Below are 26,900 nucleotides of genomic sequence, written 5' to 3'. Positions count from 1 at the left end.
ATCACCCATATTTTTCTCGGTAAAATTACCGACATACAGTCACTCTTGTTATTTCTTGAGCAGGCAAATTGCTCGATATGTTTTTATATTAAATTGACGGAAGGTATACTAAAAAGCACACCTTTCCCCCCTTTTAGATTTCTTTTGTGCTTTCCCATTCTCTTCTTCCCTCCCTCTCCCTCTTTAAACTTTCCACCAGAATGAAAAAAATTAGAGGAACAGTGAGCTTCCTCAGCTATACCTTCTGTCAATTTAAAATAAAAATATATAGAAAGGAATATGAAAGAATATTTATTTTTTAAATACTTCTATTACTATTTTTATTAAACCCAGATAGCTATTTGATAGGGTTTTCTTTCTAGTTTAAGATGGTATTTTTATTTTATAAAAAATGTGTTTCTAAGTATTTGATAATTTAGTTCATTTGATGTTGTTGGGGTCCGGGTTAAAGGGTACAGCCATCTGTTGCCAGGTAAATGACCAAAAAAGATCGAAAAAAGACATCTTTACTTTTTTTATTTTATCTCCATTTATACTTAATAGAATGAATAAAATTACAGTAATTCTCAAAGAGAAATGAATTTCCTTTACACTAGCGTGTTTTTAAATAAATTTAATCCATCCGTTGCAGAGAAAAATAGTGTTCCGTTTTGCCCCTGGCTCTGTTCCGTTTAACCCTAAAAATTTTTTTTCCTTCATTTTTTCCTTTTTACATTTAATTAAATAACTATTACAAAGTTTGACGAAAAAATATGAAAAAATAACCTAATGTAGAGAAATGCATAGGAATCACTCCTATACTTTTATTTTAACTTAATTCTTCTATTTAAAAAATTGGCAGCGTAAAGAAAAAAAGTGTCCCACATAGCCCCGGTCTCCCCTAAGGGCCGGATTGACTGGCATTCTTTTTACTCAACTGCAGATTTCAATGTTTAATTAAATAAGCAATATCGATTATTTTGCCAGTTTCTTTCAATGCGACAAACAAGATGGTTAAGGATAACTTTTTAGCTGTGGATAGTGGGTATTATCATGAAGGAGGAATGGAGGAGGAGCTGGTCGGGCAAATTTTTGAGGCGATGATGATATCTGCCTCAGGGGAAGGATTCGTTCCTTTTTCTGCCACCAGAGGTTGAAGAGAAGCGAAGTCTGTGTACGGACTTTTCATCTGCTAGACTGCGCCAACCCGTAACGATAGCAACCAGCGAAAGCCCAGATTTTCAACTTCGCTACTCTTCCGCCTCTGGTGGCAGAAAAAGGAACGAAAATTCTGCCCGAGGCAGATATCATCATCGCCTCAAAAATTTCTGCAGGGCCTTATGGGAGCAGCATCTCTTCCTTTCCTCCTTCATGGTATTATGAAAGTAAAAAAAAGTTTTAATGGATATTTTGATTCATTTTTTCTCTTCGTAAATTCTGAACTATTTATATTATACCAAAGTCACTGAAGTAGGAGAGACAATTTAGCAATAAATTTTGTCAGGAAAGTAAGCAATATTTGTCAGACTGCGAAAGCAATGTTAGTTTTAATCAGGCATCCCCTTTTAAATAATTTAATAAATAATAAATTTTAAAGAAAATTATTTTTTTTTTACTTTCTTCGACCAGAGTAATAGAGAGTATGGTAGAGCGACGCTGTAGGAATTCTCCATATAAGTCTTCGTCCGAGTTGTCTCATTTATATGCGCTAGTGACTACTTGCTGAATTTTCCTAAACTACATTTGAAAGTTTCGCGCGATTCCGTAGATTGACGAATGACTGAATGTGATACAACAGTGGCTGTAAAGCATGAAATCTAAAGTACTAATCTTAAGTACTACTAAAATACTAAAAATTATCCCATTATGCCCATTAAACAATAAATTAATGATTAATACATTTTTTTTCCTTTTCAAGAAATGAAATAAATCTGAAAAAAGTTTTATTCCTTACATTGACTGTTTCTTTTTCATTTACTGTTTTACATTGAATTTCATCACTTTTTGAGATTCTTGATAATTTTTAGTTACTTTTCATTTGCGTTCGATCACTTAAGAGATAAATGTTTCGAAATCTCTTAGATTCTGTGTGAAAACGAATATGTACATATTGCAATATTAAATAGGCCAAGGAATCTTCGTGGATATCACAGCAAACATTCAAAACATTTAGTTTGCACAACACTGACATGGCTTTTTCATAGCAATTAGGGTAAGGAGGATAAGGAGCCGAGGGTTAATCTACACATACTGATGTAGTACTCTCATAACTTGAAATGTCTCCTTCTAATTCAGTAGCATTCTCAATCGGTAACTCAAAATGATCAACATTAACCACCGGTTCAATGTAATTAATGTTATTTTTTTCAAGATCACGTTGTGGGGTTGAAGAATATGATTGAACTGGAGAAGTAGTATCTTTCTTGACAGAGTCGTCCTCGAGTGTGGTTTCACATTCTATGGGATGCCTAAATTGCTTAACAGCATCAATTTGCCTGTTCCATAAAGAAAGAATTTCCAATGAAATGTTTTAAATTTGGAAAATAAAAATTAATTACATTGCAGGTGAAGGAACCAAAATAACTGTAGTAGCAGCATCATTCACTAAAGTGTCTTCTTCTAGTGTACCTTCGCTTTCAATGAGACACTGAGAAGGATTGACAGCTTCAATATGGTCACTTTCATCACTCACTTCTTCTTGCTCTTGACTACTGCATACAACAACATTACTCTATTAGATTATTGCAATGTAAAATTTTTGATTGTTATGTACCTAAGCATGGAAACAAATTTTGGTGGTACAATAATTTCTTCAATTGTAGTTTCATCAATAGATGTGCTGCCAATAGAGTCTGAATTGGGTTTAGAAACAAAACTATATGTTTGGGGAACTGTCATGATAGTAGACGTGGAAGATGTATTATAAATACAATTAGTAAAAAAGTGATTCAATCTTAAAAAACTTACTGTTAAGTTTACATTTCTTCTCATCTTGGTTAGGTGGTGTTCTCACTTCCAAAAGTTCTTTTTAATCGTTTCTGGCTGTTTGCTGCATTACCCAGAAGTGGTGGTAGTTTTTGAAGACGGTTTGACGCGGATTGAACATTTGAAATTGTTGTTTGTATTACATCACATTGCTTTTGTTGTTTGTTTACAGTAAACAGTTTGTTAAGAGGAGTACGGCTGGATACTTTGGTAGAAGCTTCCTGTTTACCTATTGAAAGTAATGTTATAACTAACATGTAATACAGTACAGTAACAATTGTAATACCCAAGTGATGTTTAGGAACAGCAGAAGAGCTTAACCTCCATCTTTCATAGCGATGAAAATATTTCCCATCTGAAAACCCTTTTACAACATCTGTGTCATCAAAATGATTTTCACACAGAAACGATGCTTGCTTCAGTTCAGGAATAATTTCCAACTGCAAAACTTGTTCTTAGGTACAGCAAAACTACAAATTTTTTTGTTTTCGTTGAAATAACTAATACCATAAAGGAAACAATATTTTCTTGATATTTTTAGTTAAAAAGGATTTGAAAGAGACATTCTCTTGAGAAATTACCAGCCATGAGGCTTCTTGACTATGTTGACGTAAGGCTTCGCGTCAGCCAGTCATTCCAGATCAGACAACAATTTCCTTGGAAGAAAAGAAATTTCAAAGAAATTGTTAAATTTAATATGAAGAGGACTGAGCTCTAAAACATATGCAAACAAATCAACTGTTTGCAGGCATGAACAACTGTTTAGTATTTCTTGGCTGATTTCTTTAAAAAATCTTTCATTTAGATTTCTGTTCAGCCTACGTAACCTAACCATTCTCTATTCTACCTATATAGTGTTCAGTTGAGACAATTAAGTTGTTGAGAAGCTGATTATCCAGTGTAGCCATGCATACTGGTAATAAATAGCATCTTTCCTGCATTTAATTTTACTGTATAACAAAAAAAAAATATAACCAGAAAGGAATATGTCATGAATCGACTGCATGTGATTTGTTTGTGAATGGGATATTCGAAAAAAAGTAAGTAAAGAACCGAGAGCTTTAAGGGACGAAAAGATTTTATGAACTTGGGTGATAGGGCAACTGTCACCAATTTAAACATTACGAATTTTTTATGACAACTGACCCAATGTACATGCCCCGATGCTTCATTTTCATCGCCACAATTTCCATAGCTCCTATACCGCACATTTCAAAAGCCCTGATTAAATGAGTAAATTTTGCATTACAATAGAATAAAATTTAAAAAAATAACCGAATTAGAAAGAAACAGAGAAACCTGCGAATGAATAAAAACTTATTTATACACAAATCTTCATTCGTCAAACCGTGAAAAAAAGAAAATTCTGATGCTATATTAGCGACTTCATAGTTAACAGTCACTGACTTCTTTCCCTACATGAAGCGGTTTCTTTTGAGGAGATTAATTTTCTTCAATGATCCAAGGCTGTTTGGTGGAAAAATTTTCTCGAAGTTCTTCAATTTTCACCCATAGGCTATCTTTGATTGACCACTCCATTTCAAAACTGTCTTCCAACTAGTGTCAATCACCAAATAGTGATTTTATTGCTCTTCATTTCGCCCGACGGATCCAGGAAATGATTTCGGACCAAGGACACCAGTAATTTTTTGGTTGCATAGAAACAAATCAGAAAATTCTCGCTCATTCTTGATACCTGCTCAAGAATACGCCTCTCAGGTGAATTGCAGACCAATAACAACACATTGCCACATTTGCTAGCGTCACTGGCAATTTTCACTGCATTTTCTATCCTTTGGTCCGATTTGGGACCATAGGGTATGGAACTCCATTTGATGGTAAAAAACTGAACGTAAGACAGAGAAACGGTTTATTTTTCTAATTTTATTCTGTTGAAATGCAGAATTTACTAATGTTATCAGGGATTTTGAGAAAGGAGGCACCAGTAGCAGAGACGTAGAGGATTCTGGCCTTAGGCAACTTGTCCTGCAATTTCAGCACTGCCAAGCCAGTTTTGATGGGCTCCGTGAAGCCGATAGAAACATATTTCTTGGCTTGATGGCAATTATCAAACACAATAAAACCATCAAAATCTTCTTTACGACATTTAAGGAGTTGCTCCGTACGTGTCTGGTATTTTCCACTGGATTATGACTCTCCAATTCAGCAAGATTAAGTAGAGAAAATAACGTCATTTTTGCTTTCGCTGTTGGTACTCTCCGATATTTTGAAACGCATATCAAGTGAATAAAAGCATTTCATGACTCTTGTGCTGGGTTCTTCTAGGGAGACGACACGGGGTTCGGTAAAAGTAGAATGAAAGCAGGAATAGTTTTCGAGAACTATTGAAATCTGGATTTCTGTATCCGTGGTAGTGGAGTATGGCGTCGACGCCATCCCCCGGACCTTTCGCGTGGTCAAGACAAGGAACTTCTTCTCCCTCTCCTTCCCGACGACGTTTTACTTTATGGGAGAACTTCGACGATCCCAAGACCTTCATTAACGTCGCCTCGACTCATCCTGCTGTATTTTACGATGGAATATTTGGAGAGAAAACGAAAGCCATACAGCTGGAAAACACACAGAGTACAGTCGGTAGCGCTATCAATATAAAAGACACGAACGACGAATAACTGGATCTCATAAAGAGATAAGACATTGCGATAATAACGAACAGACCCCCCCTCTCCCCGCATATAAAAGTTGATTTGACAAATGGCCATTTCTCGTTTTTCATCATTAGCCTATGTGGGATAGATTGGAGAGAATCATGGATGGATTAAAAAATGAATGAAATAATCCGGTTGCCACTACTTATACTACTATTCTGGTTTATCCGTCGAGTCTGCCTCCCTGGCCAGTGTAAATCTACCTGCTGCATCGTACAAACTTACCAAAAAAATGGAGATCGGGCTTTCCCAACTGCAAAAGGAGACAATAACGAACAGAACTAATACTTCTTTTCTGGCTTATCCATTACTATAATACTATCTATAACAGCCATGCTCTTAAATCAGAAGAGAAACGAGAGAAAACAAAGTGAATTCTGTCTGTATTTTTCATAGGACTTTTCATAGGACTTTCTAATAAGAAAGAGAATTGTACTACATCTCTTTCAAGGCATAAACAGGAATCAAGGCAATGCCGCGAAGATCTCGTTTCGCGTCATACTTCAGGTCACTGGAAACAGAAACCCAGATAGACATTTTGCTTTCTCTTTAACAGTTCTCGAATATAATTCTCGTCGAATATAATTACCAATACCATCTGAATTTTACCGACATCTGCGCCGTCCATGATGAGGAACCCAGCAAGAGAGTCGTTCGGTAGAGTACTTCATGCTGCTGGCAGGCGTACGTGATGGATTCCATCTGCAGGGAACTGCGATTTGCAATGTGGTCCAAGAGAACTGGGAAAAGTGCCTTAACTTTTACCATCAAATTCCATCCATATTTCAACAGGAATAGCGAGGACACTCCTCCAAACTTTCCATTTAGACTGTGGAATGTTGTTGAAAGCTGCGGAGATGAAGTCTTCCTTACTGGTTGGGGCCCGAGATTGTTTTTATGCTTCGTTAAAGGTAAGTTAAGTTTAAGATTAATCACTATTAAGCTAAATGTTTCTCTTATAGAAGTGTGGTTGGTTATAGTCAGCGTCTTGCTTGTTTTAGCTAATTGGTGTCATTACAGTCTCAATACACAATCTAATGGCCTAACCCAGGCCTTTAAGACATCCAACTCTCATTGGCCAAAATTAAATAGCAATTTGGACAGATCAACCATGAAGCTAAAAAAAATGGGAAAAGGAATTCTCATCTTCAGCCACAAATTGTTGTCATGCGCGCTGGTATGAATAGTAATGGACTCCAGCTGCAGGGAATTGCGATTTGTAATTTGTTCAAAGAGAGCTGGAAAAAAGTGCCTTAGTTTTTAGCATCCGCCACCCAACCGTAATAGCCTGATTGAATAGAATAATTTGAATAGATTAAGCCTGGTCGAGAAGGAGTAAGGGGGATCGTCAACGGAGAAGGTCAATATGTTTTGAGTTTATTAGCTATTGCGTATTGAAAACCACATTTATTAATATAAAAATTAAAAAATTGCGTGCATTGCAAAACTAACGATACATTTTGTAACGTCATTAAACAAATTAAACTAAAATGTTGAATCCCAGTAAACTATTTTATTCTTGCAACCCAAAATTAATCAAATAAAAAAACTTGTATTGCATCTTTTTTTGGCTTCTTTGTTTCTTAGTATGAGAAAAATAAGACTATCAAATTGTTGTTCTCTGTTAATATGTAAGGCCCCCCTTAAAACACCGGTATCTTCTCGCCCAGGATCAAGTATTGGGTCGACGCCATCCCCTGGACCCTCGTCGCGGTCGATTCGAGGGACTCCTTCTCCATCTTTTTCCCAACGAAGTTTAACATTTGGGGAGATTGTCGACGAACCTGATACCTTCACCAAAGTCAACGCGACTCATCCTGCGAACATCGTAGAGTCTTCATCGCTCGCCAGTGTTGCTCCTCCCGATACATCGTACACGCTTGATTTCACGGAAGAAATCGGGCTTTCCCTTCTGCAAAAGGAAACAATCAAGATTGCTTGCAATCAACATGAACGAGTTTTACCTGATGGCTCTCGTTCTGGATTCCTCATCGAAGACGGCACAGGGGTCGGAAAAGGGCGAATGATCGCAGGATTAATCTTCAAAAATTTTCGAAAAGGGCCATCTGGATATCTGTATCCAATGACCTTAAGTTCGCTGTGGAACGAGATCTTCAAGACATTGGAGCCGGCAAAGAAATTCCTGTTCATGCCTTGAAGTATATAAAATACGGTCACAGAATATCGGGGAGTGCTAATGGAAGAATCAAGAACGGCATCATTTTCTCGACTTACCCTTGCTTAATTGCAGAGTCACATTCCCGTGGAGAATACCAAACAAGAATGGATCAGATCCTAAAATGGTGCCATTATGACTTTTACGGTGTCATAGTTTTTGATGAATGCTATCAGGTAAAGAATTGTGTGCCTATCTGTTCGGGAACTGCAAAAAAAGTTACCAAAGGCCAGGATCTTATATGTATCTGCAACTGGAGCCTTGGAACCACGCCACCTAGGGTATATGGTCCGATTGGGACTATTCAATGGTACACGAGGGTACTCCATTCAATGGTAAGACGTTTTCAATTAAGAGAGGAACGATATATTTGACGAGGCGTTGAAATCCGAAGCGCGCGGGGACACACTCACTAGAAAGAATGAAAAAAAACTGACGCTCTTTTTCAATTTGATATGAAGGGAGGATGTGTCCAACCACCACCACTATCAACCAATACACTGAGCACAAACTGGCGAAATTAAAAAAGAAATAATAATAATTTTTTGAATCCAATTTGCTGTGTCTGTTGTGTTTTTTTTTGTCCTTTTGAACAAGTTCTGGTGATTTAATTTAATTTTTCCAAATCGGATGATTTGGAGGGATAATTTTAACAGACCTTTAATTCCCAGGTGAACCTGCTGGTCTCATCGGACCTGATTGACGGTTTTGGGAGCCTTATGTTCATAATCTTGGCCTTTAAACACGCACTGACCAGGATGGGGATGGCCGTGAATGTTTGCCTTTTCGTGTCCACACTTTTGAAAACTGCGAATGCTTGCTGGACACTAGCAGTCAACAGTGACAAGCATAGGACCATGCTAAAATGGATAAATTGGATTTGACTTGGAGAATTATCGACGCGTGCAGGAAAAAAAGTTTTTTTTTCGTTAGTTCCGATGACACAGGGGCCGTACATAAGGGACTTCCACTATTTTTTCCGCATTGTAGACCCCCCCCCCCCCTTCCCCAACCCCCACGTCCAAAAAGCGTCCAAACGTTCAGATCCCTCCCCAAAAGGCCGTCCCCTACCTGCTGGCCTCATTGGACCTGATTGACGGTTTTGGGAGCCTTATGTTCATAATCTTGGCCTTTAACCACGCACTGACCGGCATGGGGATGGCCGTGAATGTTGGCCTTTTCGTGTCCACACTTTTGAAAATTGCGAATGCTTGCTGGACACTAGCAGTCAACAGTGAAAAGCATAGGACCATGCTAAAATGGATAAATTGGATTTGACTTGGAGAATAATCGACGCGTGCAGGAAAAAAAGTTTTTTTTTCCGTTAGTTCCGATGACACAGGGGCCGTACATAAAGGACTTCCACTATATTTTCCGCATTGTAGACCCCCCCTCCCCAACCCCCACGTCCAAAAAGCGTCCAAACGTTCATACCCCTCCCCAAAAAGAAGTACCCAACCTGCTGGCCTCATCGGACCTGATTGACGGTTTTGGGAGCCTTATGTTCATAATCTTGGCCTTTAACCACGCACTGACCGGCATGGGGATGGCCGTGAATGTTGGCCTTTTCGTGTCCACACTTTTGAAAATTGCGAATGCTTGCTGGACACTAGCAGACAACAGTGACAAGCATAGGACCATGCTAAAATGGATAAATTGGATTTGACTTGGAGAATTATCGACGCGTGCAGGAAAAAAGTTTTTTTTTTCGTTAGTTCCGATGACACAGGGGCCGTACATAAAGGACTTCCACTATTTTTTCCGCATTGTAGAACCCCCCCCTCCCCAACCCCCACGTCCAAAAAGCGTCCAAACGTTCAGACCCCTCCCAAAAAGGCCGTCCAACAGTGACCCCCCCAAAAAAAATTAAATGTAAAAATGACATTCCTTTTTCTGTATTTCGCGTCTTGATTACATTTCGTTAGGAAGAGTAGCAAAAGACGAATAAATAATGAAACAAAAACAGCTGAAATGAGTTTCGAGAAAGAAAAAAAAGACTTTCGTCTGCTTTATTAAGCCGCGCATTACAAAAAATTGTATTCTATTGGAATGGACGTCAATAAATTTTTAACCCCCCTCCCTCCCGTCCATTTCCGTCCAAAATCCAGAACCCTCGCCTCCCCTTAACGGTGGACGACCTTTATGTACGGCCCCAAATTGGAAAAGAAAAGAGCAGCTGCCAGTAGGTTAAAATGTGTTCACTCGGAAAAAAAAGTTGTTCAAGTCTCTGAGCATCAGTGTTGTTGCCCGTGTGGACGAGCTGCGACTGAGATTCGACACTGAAAGTCACTTTTAGCTACTAGCACAACGTTGCCAGTATTTATAATATTGAAAGAAAAAGGCCCCCCTTCCTCCGACTCTGTTCGGCCATGTTTCATTGTGCGCAAGCGACGCCTGGTGGTTAAAGATCTCAGAATGCCCTAGGCTCAACTACCTTCCAACAGCCTTCACAGTTGAATGGACTCAGGCGCCGCCGCCGTGGACCCAATTATTATTGTTTATGATTTCTCTCTATATTGATGTTATTCCAACCAAAAAGTAGTAGTCGAGTAAAAAGTCGTGCGCAGTTTACACCGATGCGCACCACTGCGGCCGATAGCAGAACTAAAATTTTTATTACGCTTGACACTTAACGTAGGTACAATCCTTTGTTCGAGAACCCACTTCTGCACTTCGGACATTTTGACCATTCGATTCCTTTAAGGTAAAATTGACATTGTCGGTAATATCCCTGTATTTGATAGAGGCAAAGGCAGACACCGGATAAGAAGTGCAAGTCAACTGGCTCGTCAGTTAAGACCAAGAAATTTTGCTTTTCTGCCATCTGTAATTGGTACATAATCCGGGAGATGCACAAATTCTGCCTTCGTCACTGGTGACTTCATTGACGAAGATTTTATGCAGCTGAAATGTAAGAAATCAGGAGAAATTAAGGTGTTAATTTTGAAAATGTGAACAATCGAGTAATTGAACATCATGCTGCTCTATAAAATCCCCAACTAGAATATCTGGACTCTTACCAAACCTTGAAAGTGCATATCGGATAACAATGTGCCACAAACTAAAATTTAAAAAAATAAAAATGCCGAATTTCTTAATAACGAGTGCAGCATTTTCTTCGCAGAACAAGCAGACTACGTCTTAAAAAATTGAGTTCATCGTTTTCTCCTCACCTGCATTCGGCAATCCAATCCACAGATATGCCCTAATTTTTTTACGGCTTTCAAAAGGAAATTAGATTCAAATATGTTTTCTTGTGGCTGCCTGTTCCCTTGAACATTTAGGGAAACTTTACGCTTGAAAAGAATATATTTTTAAAGAGGAATTTAACAATTAAAATTGAGGAAAATCCTTAATTAATGAGTTTTCAAGTGCCGAAATGGGTATGATATGGACGTTGACGCAATTTTTTTTACCTCCGTCATCATAAAAACACTGTTATGGGCCATCGCAGCCGCTGATTCAAAAACAAAATTTCAGCCATATTATGAAATTATCCGTATTATTATAGAATTAAATGATAGCAGAAGGTGTCGAGAACCGAGAATGGACATGGTTCCTGCGATACTTCTTTTAACGATCACGGCTCCAAATGGCTTGATTATCATGTCAGCCCCCGTTTCAATAGCCACGCCACCACACCGCTCCAGCCATTGACCTTAATTTTGAATGAGAACCTGGTGTGAACCTCTGCTGTTCCCGATCCTATTTGTAAATGGTCCATAATCCGGTTGATTTCCATATTCTGCCCTTTCTTGTCGATGCAAATGTCACTAACCTCTCCGTAGAGCTAGAGGTCGTTCAACCATAAGAAGTCTAGGTTACACAATCGGGCAGAAATCCAATCCAAAACGGTTCATTTGTGAGTGAAAAAAAAACAACAGGTAAAGTATCAGGTGTTTCAGATTGAAAGGACTTCAGCGAGGAAGGTTTCAAAGCTGAAATGGAAGAAATAAGAATAAATTTAGATGTTCTTTTTTGAAAATGTGACCAATTAAGTAATTAAACGTCAAGCGGCTTGAAACAGTACCCAACAAGATTACATTGACTTTGACCGACCTTTAAAAGTGCATATCCGATAACCAAATAATGTTTCGGAAAAATAAAAATTTTAAAATAAGAATGTCTTAATAACGAGTATAGCATTTACTTCGAAGAAGAAGCAAGCTGCGCCTTTAAAAATTGCTTTAATCGTTTACGTTTTCTCCTCACCTGCATGTTATTGGTGCATGAGGTACAGAATCTTGCAGAAAAAGCTGACAGATTTGTCAGTGTTTTCAAAATACAAAACTGTAAGGTTATCTTGAAAGATACTGTACGAAGCAAATCATAACTTATGAAAGCGTAATGTCCATGTGAACTTTAAATTCATTAAAATCCTCAAATCGGTTGCCTACCACCTTTAAACTATTGCTTTATCACTATTTCACAATGACAAGTTTTTCACTCTTGGTTCAAAATAATACAAAAAAATTGCCTGATTCCGGTGAAACAGAATTGAAATAGGTTAAATGAAGGGGAGGCTTTAGCACCCAGTTTCAGTAATTTGAATCAAACATGGGTTCGAAAAATTGTTAAGGATGTCCCGAGTTTTCAAAAAAATGAGCAAAATCTTCAGGCATCCTGCTTTTATTGGGCCTGAATGTCGCAGAAATTTGGCGGCCCACAATTCCTTTAGAGTTACTTCACTTCCTTAGAGTAACTTCTCTAAATATTATTTTCATGTTCAACTATTTAAAAGTGAGTTGCGATGAAATATTTTCGTTTTGAAGGATAAGGGATGTGAGATGTGATTTCGAAAAAGTCACACTGACCGTAAAACAAAAATTTAATTTAAACATAGCAATTAAAGTTCAGCACATTAATATTAAAAGATGCAGATAAAGACTGTATATTGTATGACATATCCTAATCTAGTTATCACCACAACATAAAATGTTTTTGATGATTTTATGATTTTTAACGTGTATTATAGAAAAAGTTCAGAAATATCGAATAGGCTTAGACATTGGACTAGCTGTTAACCTGTCACGATAAACAACTAAGAGCTTTCGAATTCGAAAAAGCAGTCGTAAATGCCGTAGTTAAAATGGGTTACATTTATTGATATGTTTATTGAGTATTTAATTAAATCATTTAAAAGATTGCAAGTTGGTTCTTTCAAATTGACGCCCGAGGCCTGCCCAAAAGACCAAATTTTTGCAATGCAAGGAAGGGTATTTCGTAAAAGCTGTTTGGCAAGCAGTACAGGACGTTTTTCCGTGGGTGACTATCAAGGGATTAATCGCAATGTCTTAGAAAATTCAAATATTTGCATGACTTTACTACATCATCAGGTAAGGGCAAGTCAATGCCTCGGTATTCAATCCATTGCTGATAGTATGGTGCAGTTGACAGCATCTTGTCGCATATATGGGACAAGTTTTCCTGTACGATGTCATCATTTTGGGGGTATATCAGGGAAGTCGATAGTATTCTCAAGGGTACGTTCATTTGGCCTAAGAGGAGTGGTCATTAATCTTATTGAAGATATTCTTTTGGTCGTTACATGGTAGAGATGCAGAAGGTTCTAGTAGGTCAAAAATGACTTTGTTTTTTTAATAGCTAGTAAGTCACTTATCCGTCTCTCAACCGGTATGCTCTCCCATGCCTATTAATATCGCATGCCGCTCCGCTCCACTCTGTCCTGAATTCCAGTTCTACTTTCGATCTTTGCTAATTTTTCTTCTCGGTTCCCTCTCTCTTCTCCCATCCTCCTCTCTTATCCTTATTTTATCTCTACTTCATAATCATTTGACTTTTGTATTTTACCATGCCTATGACAATAAATTGGAAACATTCGCCTTCGGCGAATACACACCTCATTTAAAAAAAAAAAATTACTTATTACTGAGCCTTAGAGGTCAAAGGTGGTCCTCAACGTACAAGGTTCTTGGTAAGTTTGACCTTGCTGGCCCGTAAGCCTTAAATTCAGAAAGTATAGAAACACTAAGGTAGCTGTAGGCCAAACAACACGGTAAAGTGAGATCTTTTGTGGATTAGATCATGGGTACAAGACAATTGGAAAAGCAGAAGGGTGTTGGCAACGGGAGTTCCCGAGGACAAGAACGAGGAGGAAGAGAACGAAGAGGAGCAACACGGTCAAGGAATAGATTTAGTACGGGCAGTAGAAATTGAGGAAGAAGGAGACGAAAGGGAGAATACCAGGAAGAAGAAGACCTACTGGAGGCCAGATCTTTGGTTAGAAGAAACAACGAACGAGGAAGAGGTCGTAAACGAGTATGAAGACGAGCATACGCATGAGGAGCAGGAAGAAGTCGAGAGAGGAAGCGGAATTCATAATCCTAATTGAGGTTGGATGGTCGGATAGGAGGATTGGTGGACGTGGAGAGAGACGGAATGACTGAGAAAAACGACGGGGAAGAATAAAATTTTTATAATTGGTTTAGAATTAGATTTTTATTTATTATTTGGTTTTGGTTGTGGAAATATTGTCGGCTTCTATAGATTTTACTCCAAGACAAGATATAGCTCCGGGTGGCAAGTTAAGTTTTTATAGTGGATAATTTTGGTGTGTCTCTTATGTTGATTATTTAAATTAGATAGTGTTAGGGTGAGTAGGCCATGTTCATGTGTTGGAGAATCGAGAAAAAGGATTCTTGGAATGGGGATGTAATATATTTTTGAAAAAAACATCTTCTACAAACATTATAGCAATTAAAAACACACAAGTACAAATACAATTTGACAATATGTGATACTTTATTGTGGTTTATTTGTTGTTATTGCCATGTCTGGGTACTGAAACCTTCCCGGACGTTTTTAATGGATACAGTAGATACAGCCTCGCATGGAAAGCCAATTCAACAGCCTCAGCAGTGTTTCCGTCAGCAAAAAATCCACTAACGCTTCCAGAAAAATCAACAAAGTGTTAAAAAATTTGTTGATAGATATGCATGAATGCAATTACTTATTTAAAATAAATTTTTATTTGATACTGGTATGTAATTTTTTCATCTATTGCATTAAGTAATGAATTCTCTACAACTATCAGGATTTCATTCCACGCCAGTATAGTTTAAAACAAACGAAACATGCGTTAGTGATAATACCCAAAATTGTAGGAGAAAAAAAAATTGTAACACGTTTGGGGTTTCGTGTCTTAATCCGGAAAAGTCAAACTAAAAAAGGATTTATACTGAAAGAAAAAAATCAAAGAACTCTTAAATACAGATTTTTGAAAGAAAACCGCCAAGATCTACTAAAAAAATCATAACAGCTTATTTGTTTATACATGTTTTAGAGCTCACATCCTAAAATAATTTCTTTTCTTCCGGAAAAATTGTGGCCAGAAAAGTAAGGACCGGATTGCCTGGCATTCTTTTTACTCAGCTGCAGATTTCAATATACAATTAAATAAACAATATCGATTTATTGTTTGCCAGTTTCTTTCAATGTGACCAACAAGATTGTTAAAAATCACTTTTTAACTATGGATAGTGTGTATTATGTAAGTAAAAATAAGTTTTAATGGATATTTTGATTAATTTTTTCTCTTCGTAAATTCTGAAATTTTTGTTCTATACCAAAGTGACTTGGTAATAAATTTTGTCAGGAAAGAAAGCAAAATTTGAAAGACTGCGATAGCGATGTTAGTTTTAATCAGGCATCCCTTGTTTAATAATATAATACATAATAAATTTAATAGAATTTATTTTCTATACTAATTCCGACGAACAAAAAAAAAGAAGAACCCCAGAAAGACGAAAATAATAAGAGGAAGTGCTTTATGTGTGAAATTGAGAAATCTGACGGAAAGCCGCTACTTTAAATTAGCAATAGCACTCGTGCAATGTTAATTTCTTTTTTTTTATTTATACATAATTAGCCCTCTTTTTAAGTATGAAAAGTATAGGGAAAAAGTGAAAGTAAGTAACAGCTAAAAAAAAGGAAGCCTAATAAATTTGAAAAACCATCTCAGACTCGCTGATTCAATAAGCAAAAATTACACTTTTAGTTTTTTTTTTAAGTTTTTTGGCGAAAACCAGCACAGCTACTGAAAGGAATTTAAGGCGTTTGTTACGAATCTTAAATTCATTACGTAATTGCAGATGCTTTTACACTATCCACAGATGAGTCCAATTCATTTCATTCCAATTCATTTTCGAGCAATGCTGTCAAAAGATAACGTTGGAAGTCAATCAATTCCTTCTCACATCACCTAACATTTTTTTATAATGTAAGTCTTAGTTTAACAGCGGATATATTGAGTTAAAATAACTGTAGTTTTTCCGGCTTTACCATTCACAGGCAGATAATGTTTATCGAATTGAACATGTAATGGCTATCAAATGGTTGGGTGATAATAACGAGGTTATTTCCCCTTTCTTTATTGAATTATTCGCCCATATTTTACGTACCTCAGAATTGTGTCATTACTGCATTTTTCAATAGAGATCTTCATCTAGCATATTATTACTGATAATGACTCAATCTTCCAGGGCGTATTTTTTGGCAAATAGTTGTGAAGAAGAACTTATTGAACTTTAAGTAAATGAAGATGAAGATCGAGGGTCTACGAACAATCAACATCAATATGCTATTCGACAATCTAAAAAACTGCGATGAGTATTGTGTAAGGAGAAAGGAAAATACCAACAGCCAGTATTTGATTGCAAGCGCATCTCCTTGTGGAGTTGATACGTTTAATTTAATTGCAAAAAGTGATATCCACAAAATGTTACGGAGAGTAGTATCAAGAATAAACAAATTATTTTCTAAGGCTACCAACAAAATGAAAGGTGCTAGAGCCAGCACCAAGTATGCTGATTCAAAAGAAAAAATATGAAATTCGGATAATTTAATTTAATTTGATAAAATTTACTTTTCGAACTCTAGCACCCATTTTGGTTCAATACAAACTCCAAAGATATACCTTGAAGGGAACCCCTTGAAGCGTATCACAAACTAGTCAACAGAGGGGTTGCGGCATTTAAAAATAAATGTAGCAGGACGATCCTTTTTCGAATTGATATTTGTAAAAAGCTTCTCGTATTTCACTTTTCAGGTGTGCTGCTATAATTTACGAAGTGAAACTGTGAACAGCTATTTCGTCTCTATTTGGACGGCATGTTAGAAACCAAAAGGTGTTTATAAAACGAAAAATGTGAGAGACGTTTGTATATAAAAGGAGAGAGGTATAGACTGAAGATTTTGGAATTTTCGACTGTGGTGCAAATCTGTGTACCCCAAAGTGATATAAAAATATTGATATTGACGAGCTTCTGAAAGATTGAGACATTATAGTGGTCCTTTTGAAGAAGTCTGATTGGCAATCGCTGAGCTGATTTAACCTTCCTCGGACACGTTGTTTTAGATGTTGTCATTTACATTGAAGCCCAAATAGTTGATTATGTTCCTGTAGATGCCAATCTTAAAGGTGATGCATTTCACCATTTCTATCAACTTTATGGTACAATCGACATTGTCGCTAATATCCCTGTAGGTCTAAGGGCTAGAGACAGAGGTCGACAACGGCTAAGACGTGTAAGTCAACCGACTCGCCAGAAAAAAGGGGTAAATTTTTGTGTGATCAATCCTATTTGTTTTCGGTACATAATCCGTGCAATTCCCATATTGTTTCCTTTCCATTCAATGCAAATGTAACTATAATCTTCTCTCGGAGCTAGAGGTCGTCCACGCATAGCAAGTCCAGCTTTACAATTGGGCAGAAATCCAGCCCAAAAAAGGTATAAAGTTTTTCAAATATTGGTTACTCTAGCGATGATTGCATTCAGATTAAATGAAGGAAATCAGGAGATATTTGTTGTTCTTGGAAAATGTTAACAATCATGTAATTAGTAATTAAGCGTCTAGCTATTTGACGAAATCCCCAATCCCAAAGAAGCAAACTACGTCATAAAAAATTACTTTCATCGTTTACTCTTTACCTGCATTCTTCAATTTAATCCACAAATCTGCTCTAATTTTCATGCGGCTTTAAGAGCCTTCAATCAACTTGTTTTCTTTGTCATGATTCTGCCTCTTCCTTTGAACAATTAGGAAAAACATTACTCCTAAAAAGAGCAAATTTAAGTTGAATAAAAAAATTTAAGTTGAGGAAAATCTTTAATTTATAAGTTGTCAAGTGCCAAAACATTAATGTAGTTGACGATCAGAATGTGATATTTTTTTTTCATTTCAATAGTCGTGTTAACCATCACCCTTTTTTCTTCATGACAACTACTTTTTTCTGCTTTTCAAACAGAGAAAAAGGAAATAAAATAATTTACGTTGATCGTTGTTCTTTACTGGCTGTTGCCAACGTCATCGAGATCAATGAATTTGATCATTATTTTCTCTCTGATATATGAAAAATATAAAATGATATTTCAAAGTTTATTCGCGATTCAAGTAAAAGTAAACTACCAATTTTACTTCAGTTAAATGTCGACAGAAAACGCAGTACATTATTTTTCACAGTGAAAATGTTAATGGGCAATTTTTAAGTTTTAGCAGTTTTTTGTAGTAACAGGTCTGACAATTTACCCAATTAATTGTACACTGATTTTTACGTGTGGTTGATGTTATGATTCGTGTATCTTTATGTAGTAAATTCTCTTATTGATTGGGATTTTTATATTCTTACGTGAAACGATTAGAGTTAAAGATGTTACCTAGTTACCTAAACTTCTTAGATTAGTTAATTTTGCAGCTGACTTTTTACCTCTTTTTACCAATATCTCTATCTTTCATTACTTCATAAATCTAAAGTAGGTTTTCAATTTAGCTTTATTCTAATTGTGTTTGTACTGTACAAAAAAAGTGCTTGTGTCTCTGCTTAGAAACCATTTCCCATATTTCACGGCTAAATGAAAGGCAAGGCAGGAGAAAAAATGTTACAAATGTTGCAAATTGCAGATTATTTCAAAACTCGTTGTAGCCCAATACGTTTATATTACATGAATTTTGTGAGCACTGGCCTAAAATGATCCGAATTTTATTGAGCTTTTTTTAAAACCCGCCTGTGATTTAAAGTGATGTCTATGACTCTTTGTTTTGTGGGTCTCGGACCAAGTAATTCTAGATAGAATTAAAGATTGCCTAAGTTATCCCGATAGGATAGTATTTTTCTCCAATTTTTATGTATTGCTTTGGCATAACAAATATGGACTTAACGCCGGAGTGGGGAAATCATAACATGTGTGTTTTTTTACGGTGTGCTATCCTAATAGAAAATACAATGCATTCAATCCAGCATTCCTTTAGTATCATTGTGTATCAACAAAGATTTTAAATGTGAAGGTTGGAAGTGGGTGTTGTTGGAGAAAATTGTCTCAAACACAAGGCCTTGAAGTTATACCCGACAATAAATATACTTATAACAATATATAAATGATGACATATATACTTTTGTCATATATATATATACTTATACATAATATACTCATATACATATGGATATGTTTAAAAAGAAAACTGATTTTATATTCTGCACGTTTCTCGAATACGAAAGTGACCTTTGCGTGAATATTTTTATTCTGGACAGAAAGAAAGAGAGATACTCGAATTCCCCCGACACACTAACGCTGTTGGTGTTGCACTGTTGCCATGCGGCCCTCTTTTCGTCCGATTATTTTTTTCTTATCATCCGGTGTTCACCTCTGATTTTGTCTCTGTAATTGTCGGATGCGATAGTGGTGGCTGCTGTAAATGTCGGTGAAACTATCGCCGCCAAGCCTTCGAGCTCCAGGCCGGAGACTAAAGACGCTCATGATTTCACATCTTATTTAACTATTAGGAAATTTGTCCCAGATTATATTCACCTCCAGTTACTTATTTACTTGACTTGTCGTTCATGTGCAACAGATGAAAGAGTGAAAACTTCCGCGGTCAGACAGCGGGAATCCATCGCAGAATGTGCCCAACTAGTGGTCGTGTTTTCACTGCATGAAGGATGGGCACAACTTAAAGAGTGCCCCTGTAGGCGTGATTGGTTGAAATCTAGCCACAAGTAAAAGCAATTACGACCGACTAGAAATTCTTCGTGAGTAGTGTTTTTTTTTTATATTTTCCGTGTTTGAATGAGTTGTTGAAAAAATTATTTTTTTCCTTTTTTTTCTTGTGTGTGACTAGTTATCGGCGAACAACAACAACTTCGTCACTTATAGTCCCACGTCGGCTGAATTTCAAAATTTCGGCGATCTCGTGAGCGACGCTTTTGAAAGACATTCGCATCATTGCAAGGGGATACTCTTCATCTCAACTACCGAACTGCAAGACACTTGGGATCAATTAGATGGTTGCATGAAGCCCAAAGTAGTTCCCAATAAGCAAGTAATCACACAAATTTACGAATAAGTTTACAACTGTTACATTGTGCCGCTTAAAGAAGTGCCGCTAGAAGACTTCATGTCTAAATGTGGAATGTCGCCACTTCTCAAAAACTGGCTTGGCAACTTTTAGTACCAATAGTTCTTTCTGTATGAAAATGTCTGTTCATTTGTTTGACCAGGTTGCTAATGAAAAAGGATGGTACAAGCGGGTTCCCGAGTACCTGGTCAATAACGATGCCACCCTGTTTCCAACAGACGGTACAGATTGGTAGAGTACTCATTTTTCGTTGAATTTAGCTCTTCATTTTAATCTGTTTCGGCATTCCGTTTATTCCTTTGTCCCTATATCAAGGAATCTGCTAAAGTTGAGAGCGACTTTCAAACCCTTATTTTAAGGATCCCAATATTTTAAGGATTATCCCTTATTTTAAGGATTTAAGGATCCCAACAAATCGATGCTGGGAATAAATGCATTTCAGCTCATTAACTGTCCAGCCAAGAGCTTCACCAGCTGGCAAGTCAAGAACTTAAACATGCCCAGCGTAAATTTTCTGCACGAAAGTAATCCCAATTATTGGCTCATGTAAGTTGTCTTTTTTTCATCGTTTTCCATTTCTTTTGTCCAATTTTTCAGTTCATTTTAATTTTGGATTAAAATTGCTTTCATGTTTTGTGGGGGTTTACTAGTGTCCCTGCTCGCTACGGAGAACAGCTTGCAAACTAGCTAGGTAGCTTTATCCAGAACAGTACAGTTGGTCGTGATACAAAACGTTAACAATCGATGCTAATGACGCAAATTTTTTTTCTTCTTTTATTTCACCTTATGTATGGCAGTCAGAAGAACTTTGTAGTGTTGCCGCAAGTGTTGAAGGTGGCTGATCCCCTGATACCGTTTCACAACATCCGAAAGGAGAAGGGCACGTAATTACCTTTCCCATTGAATAACATTTTGCCGTGAACTTGGCGCCAAACTGTGTGGAAGCCATCAACTTTTGTACAAAAACTACAATAAAAACTATTCGTAAGTGCGCGACCTGTTTAAATTTCCAACGGCGGAGCCCACTCATAACGCTGGTGAACACGTTGTCACAACAGACGACAACAACGATGGTCGTTTACCCTGCAATTTTCTCAAGAGAATTTTCTTTCGATATCTTGGTATGAACTGTAAACCAGTCGGCACTCATGTCGCAGTGGGCGTGTACTAGGAAGCAGAAACGAAAGACACTTTAAGTTAACCGTTGTGGTATGTTTTTGTGAAACGCTGCTTAGCCTTCCTGACAAGTACCGTGTAGTGGATGTCGGAAGATAATTTTCTATGTTTTTTTTTTTTCATATTTTGTTTTGTCTGACTGCCAACATTTGGAAAAGGCCTCCTTCAAGTGTTGTCCAACATTCTCTTTTGCGATGTGAATGGGCATTGACTCGCGTCACAAATTTGTTAAGCAAGACATTTTTTTATTATGTTTTTTTATTGGAATTGAGGAGCCTTCGCAATTTACTTTTTTTATTTGATCTATTCAGTGTGTGTTGCTATAGTTTGTTTTCCAGAGGGATGGTTATTTGTTAGTTTCTCGGGATATTCTAGGTCCTTTTTTCATATGTTCCCGAGCGATTTATTAGTGATTAACACACCGCTTAGTATGCTGCTGTTGTGACCCGGTTCACATTTCGGGCTAAACGGGTTATGGAAATAAAGCAAGCGGAAATCTCCGCGGGTTTTCTCCTGTGTTTACCTTACCCATCGTGATCGCTTTTGTTTTCGTAGCAAAGGAAAGTGCTTATTAAGGATATAGGTGAACAAAGGTGAAAAGCCTCGAAGATTTTTGCTTGCTTTATTTCGGGTCGAAAACTGGCTTAAAACATGAACCAGGCCACAGCCCTATCCTGCTCATCTATCCGCCAAACAACAAAAGACAAATGATAACTGGCAATGCTGTATATTTCGTCTGCAAACTTCAATACTTCCAACTTCCAAGTTGATTCTTACGATTGGTTGAGTAAAGAGTTCTCATTAGAGGTATAGAGGGACCCCTCTTTACCAATGTTCTTATATATATTAAAAAGAGCTAAACAATGCGATAGTTTACTTTTGTTCATGGAGAGAAAGAGTTTTTATTTGTTTAAACTTGAGTTGCAAGAACAATTCAGTATTTTACTTTTTAAGTTTTTCATGACGCTACAAAATATACTGTTACGCTTGCTTTACGACGTTTTATTTTCAACGTCGCTGATCCTGAAACATTCTTGGACTACACCGCCATCACTCATCTCGATGTGGTCGTAAAAACTAGCCTAGATCACAGGCTAGTGTTGCTCCTCCCGATGTATGATGCAAATAAATTTACCGGACGAAATCATCAAAAGGGGGTTTCACTTTCTTCCCTGAATCTAGAATCTTTCATGTATGTCTGCCAGCAGCATGAAAGTTCCCGATGACTCTCGTGCTGGGTTCTTCATCGGGGACTAAGCAAGGTTGGATCGAGGATGATCTTCCAGAACTATTAAAAGGGGGAGGAAAAGTACTAGCTGAGTTTCTGTTTTTCCAGTGACCTGAAGTATGACGCGGAACGACGGATATCAATGTCTCAATCAAGAAAGGTGTCGTTTTTGATGAATCGTTTTGTAATCAACCCTCGTAAAATTTGATGAAATTGGTAGTTGGTGGGTTTTTTTTCACCTTAAATTCGAAGTATTTTCTATGTACTTCTTCTGCATCCTTTCTAGTGGCCTGTTTCCCTCCTAAGTGATCAGGAAAATCATTTTTCACCAGCGAACACAACACTTCTTTGGGGAAAAAATGAAATAAGAACCCCTTTTTCCGTTTTTCAAGTCTAAGACGTACGCCTGTACCACTATTCACAACTAACTACACTACTTTGCGATCCTAGAAAAACGTTGCTAGACTATTAGCTTTTAGCTTAATAGCGATTAATTTAAAGACTAAACTTACCACTTTCCTTACATGAAACCCTTTTGTGCGCCTCAACCAGAACGGAATATTTCATTACCGCAGCTTCCCACGACATTCCACAGTCTACGTGGAAAGTTGGGAGCAGTGTTTTCCCCAGTCCAAGACGTGCGGCTGTGCCACTGTCGCAACTAAGACTATTGACCGACTAAGACTATTGTCTTTTAGCTTAAAAGCGATTAATTGAAAGACTAAACTTACCACTTTCGTTACATCAAACCTTTTGTGCGCCTCAACCAGAATGGATTTTTTTGTCACCACAGCTTATCACAATATCCCACAGTCTACTTTACGCGCAATGTTACGCGCCAGGAAGAAAGGCCAAGTGAAGGAGACTGGAGGAGAAAATAGGAAGGGGAGAAGCAGTAGAGGACAAGCAGAGAAGAAGCGCGGACGTGGCTGACTCAAAAGAAGAAGAAGAGATCAGAATCAAAAAATCTGGGAGGAATCTCACTTCAATTTCACTGAATTATTTGATTTATTGTGTGTATCGCATTTTGGATCTAAAAAATAATCGGGATCAAGTATGTTTGCCATCTGACCCATAAAATTTGGTGTCAGAATTGGGATTGGGTCTCCAAATGGCTGGGACGCCGGTCCCAGTGACCCTCGAGAACCCGGAAGAAAAAAAAAGATATATAGTCTATGCTGAGTGCTTAAAAAAAAAGAACTGAACGCTTCAGAAAAAGACATTAATTTTCAGAGTGAGATGAGAAGTTTGTTCTGAGTGTGGAAGATTGGCATAAAAGAAAGAGTTTTTGATTGAGTGCGTTGATTATGAGTGATGCTTAAGTAAGATATATGCGTCTGATACGATTAGGTAACGACTGAATTCGTCACGTTGGAAATGGCGGATCAACAAAATATGGAGACGCAGTTGGAAGAGGGGCCGAATATGGATTGGTTGCCGGAACAAAGACCGGATCACCTACCAGGGCAGGATGACAAAGCATACCCGATGGCGCCTATGTAAAATATTGGACACGTATGGCGCAACTACTTCGACTTTAATGGTGTTGAAAAGATTTTGAACTGGTTATCGTGTTTGTTGAGTGCAATCCAGCAAAAAGTCTTGTTTCCATGGGCTTCACGGATTCCACAGAACTGGGTTGGCAGTGCTGGAATTACAGAATATACTACCCAAGGCCAGGGTGCCTCGGAACCACGCAACATGGCATGTTTCTATTGGGTACATGGTATCAGGGTACTCCATTTAAGGGTCAGAAATTTTAAATTAATACGGAGAAACGGTTTATTTTATTCTCTTAAACAAAAAATTTACTGATATCATTGGTGCTGTTGAGTTGGGTGGTGTAGAAGTTATGGAAATTGTGGCGATAAAGATAGATGAAGCATTAGGGCATGTACATTGCCTATTAGTTATCGTTAAAAGACGTCACGTTTAAGTCAGAAAAAGTCGCCCCAACTCCCTATGTCATAAAATCTCACGATGACTGTGAAACTGTGGGTTCAGCTTCTCCAGTCTTTCAGTTAAGCTACTGATAGGGTAAATGTTGACCCGAAAAAAAACTATGCAGGCCCAATTTCGGTAGGCATAATAGTGATTCTTTAACTACCTGTGTATCGCGGCCAAGAGAGAATACGCAGTGAAAGTACCCAGCAACGCTGTCAAAATTCTCCAAAATAAGAAATATTTTTTTGGCAAAGTTTTGCATCGAATTCAAAATGGAATTGAAAATACAATGACCAATGGTTGGTACTTGTTTCTTGTTTACTTTTTGTTATAACCATTTTTGGGCACCGAAACCTTGTTGCAACGTTCAATGGATGAATTAGATTGTACAATTGCATTGATAGGCCAATTCAACAGCCTTTATTGAGTTTCCGTCAGCAAATCCACAACAGTTTCCTGAAAATCAACAAAGTGTTAACAACATTTTAAATAGAGAAGCAGGAATGCAATTACATATTAAGTCACTTTTTATTTTACAGTGGTATGTAATGTCTTCATTTATTGCATTGATGAATGGATTGTTAAACCAATCGGGATATCATTCCATGCCTGCATAGTTTAAAACAACCCAAAAACATGCGTGCCGATGTTAATATAGGATAAAAAGAAATAGTAACATATTTGGGGACCCATTTCTCAATCCGGAACAGTCAAACATTAATAACAGGTCAAGCTGCTGAATTGTTGTTTTTAGGAGCAATAGTCCCATAAAGTCACCGTTTCTTTACTAAGCTTCTTTGACGAAGACCCAATTCACAAATTAAATCGCCCACAGTCGCTTCATTACATGTTCCTTTCTGTTTATCAGTTTTTTTTATACAGTTAAATTGACAGGGGAAAAATATTTTTACATACCAGTATGCATGGTGGATGTCTACACTTTGATTTTGAAGAACCGTTAAGATTTTTGAAAGAAAGCCACCATCAATGTCTCATAAACAAGTTGTTCGTAACCAAAGAAAAAACGGATTTGTTTACACATCTTTTAGCGCTCATCATCTTAATATCAATTTTAAGAATTTTAATTTAATTTCTTCTTGGAAAAAACTTTCCATTTCTGGCCAGGCCAGAAAAATAGTTCTGGATTGACTGGCATTCATTGGATCAACCTACTTCAATGGTATCTGCTGGTCGTCCATCCATTATCCGTGATCCGTTTGTTATCTATATTTTTTCTGTTAGTATACTCATTGCTAGCCACTCCCCTTTTCTGATTAAATTTTTTGTTTCCCTTCTATTTTGTAGTTGTTCGTTGCGTTTCCCGGTCAATGGGAGAGAAAATAAGGGTCTGCCAGTCACCCGCAGATGCAGAAAAAAACGACAGCATTTCAAAAAGAAAAGGAAACTGTTACGGTACGGTAGTACCTGCCCCCTTGCGTACGGTGTGTACGTAGAGCCATCTATCCCCCCTTGCAGTTTCCCTTGTGTCTTGATTGTGTAAAGGGGTGTGTCGTCAAAAGGGCTGAAGGTGACAAGTTCGGGAAAGAGACGTCTTTCCAGGACTTGAAGCTGAACGCGGACGATATCGAAGTCAAGTTACGTGTGTAATTGTAATACAGAGAGTGTCGAAACCCAACTCGGTGTATTTAATCAAGGGGAGAAGGGAGAAGATGGGCTGATTGAAAGGTGCGCCCTAACAAAACTAAAACTAAAAACTGATTGGAAGAAAAATCAAATGGACGGAAGAAGAAGTGGGGGATTTTTTTCATTATATGTGTGTAAAAATAATAAATTCGGTTGGGAGTTTTTTTTTTATATTTTATTTGTTTAGGGGCGATGTGGTTATTGTTATTTTAAAAAATTGAATTGACGAGAAGGAGGAGGTTCTCCCACTCGTTTATTGTTGAAACGGACGTGTATCAAGTACACGACTCTTTGTATACATAATAGTAGCTACAGAAACATACAGACACGGGCTTTATGGCGGAGAATAATATTTTTTAGAAACGCTTGCATTCAAATAGACCGCGCGCAAGCTACTTCCGATCTCCTCTTTTCACTCTTTCGGCTCCTCTTCTATACTTGACAGCCAAACACTCGACGAACACACACATAACCAAAAAAGGTTTTTGGAAGTGTCCTCACCAGACGCAGCTCATAAGAGGGGTCTCTTCAAGACTCTTCTTTTATATTTAACCACAATATGGTTTTATTTTTTTATTGTGTTTTTGGTTTTATGCAAGTTTACGATCTTTGGCATCTATGTAGATATCAAAGACTGGCTATGTAGTAGTAACGCCCATTTCTCCGCCCTTGTTCATATATATATCCTCATCTTTCCGTTACTCTCTCTCTTAAAACCGATGGGTTC

The 26,900-nt window shown here is 37.5% G+C and overlaps 1 long non-coding RNA gene across 1 annotated transcript; it reads right to left on the bottom strand.

Annotated features, from left to right (window-relative positions):
* Positions 1-7,679: 7,679 nt before the first annotated feature.
* On the bottom strand, positions 7,680-10,080 carry LOC124321062. The gene is made up of 2 exons (XR_006914117.1): positions 8,899-10,080; positions 7,680-8,504 (listed from the first exon to the last, which is right to left on the bottom strand). It is a non-coding gene; the product is annotated as an uncharacterized LOC124321062 (long non-coding RNA).
* Positions 10,081-26,900: the final 16,820 nt, after the last annotated feature.

Source organism: Daphnia pulicaria, chromosome 1 (genome assembly GCF_021234035.1).
Source record: "Daphnia pulicaria isolate SC F1-1A chromosome 1, SC_F0-13Bv2, whole genome shotgun sequence".
Taxonomy (NCBI): Eukaryota; Metazoa; Arthropoda; class Branchiopoda; order Diplostraca; family Daphniidae; genus Daphnia; species Daphnia pulicaria.
The sequence above is the reverse complement of the archived record's forward strand: the minus strand, read 5'-3'. Positions and strand labels throughout refer to the sequence as shown.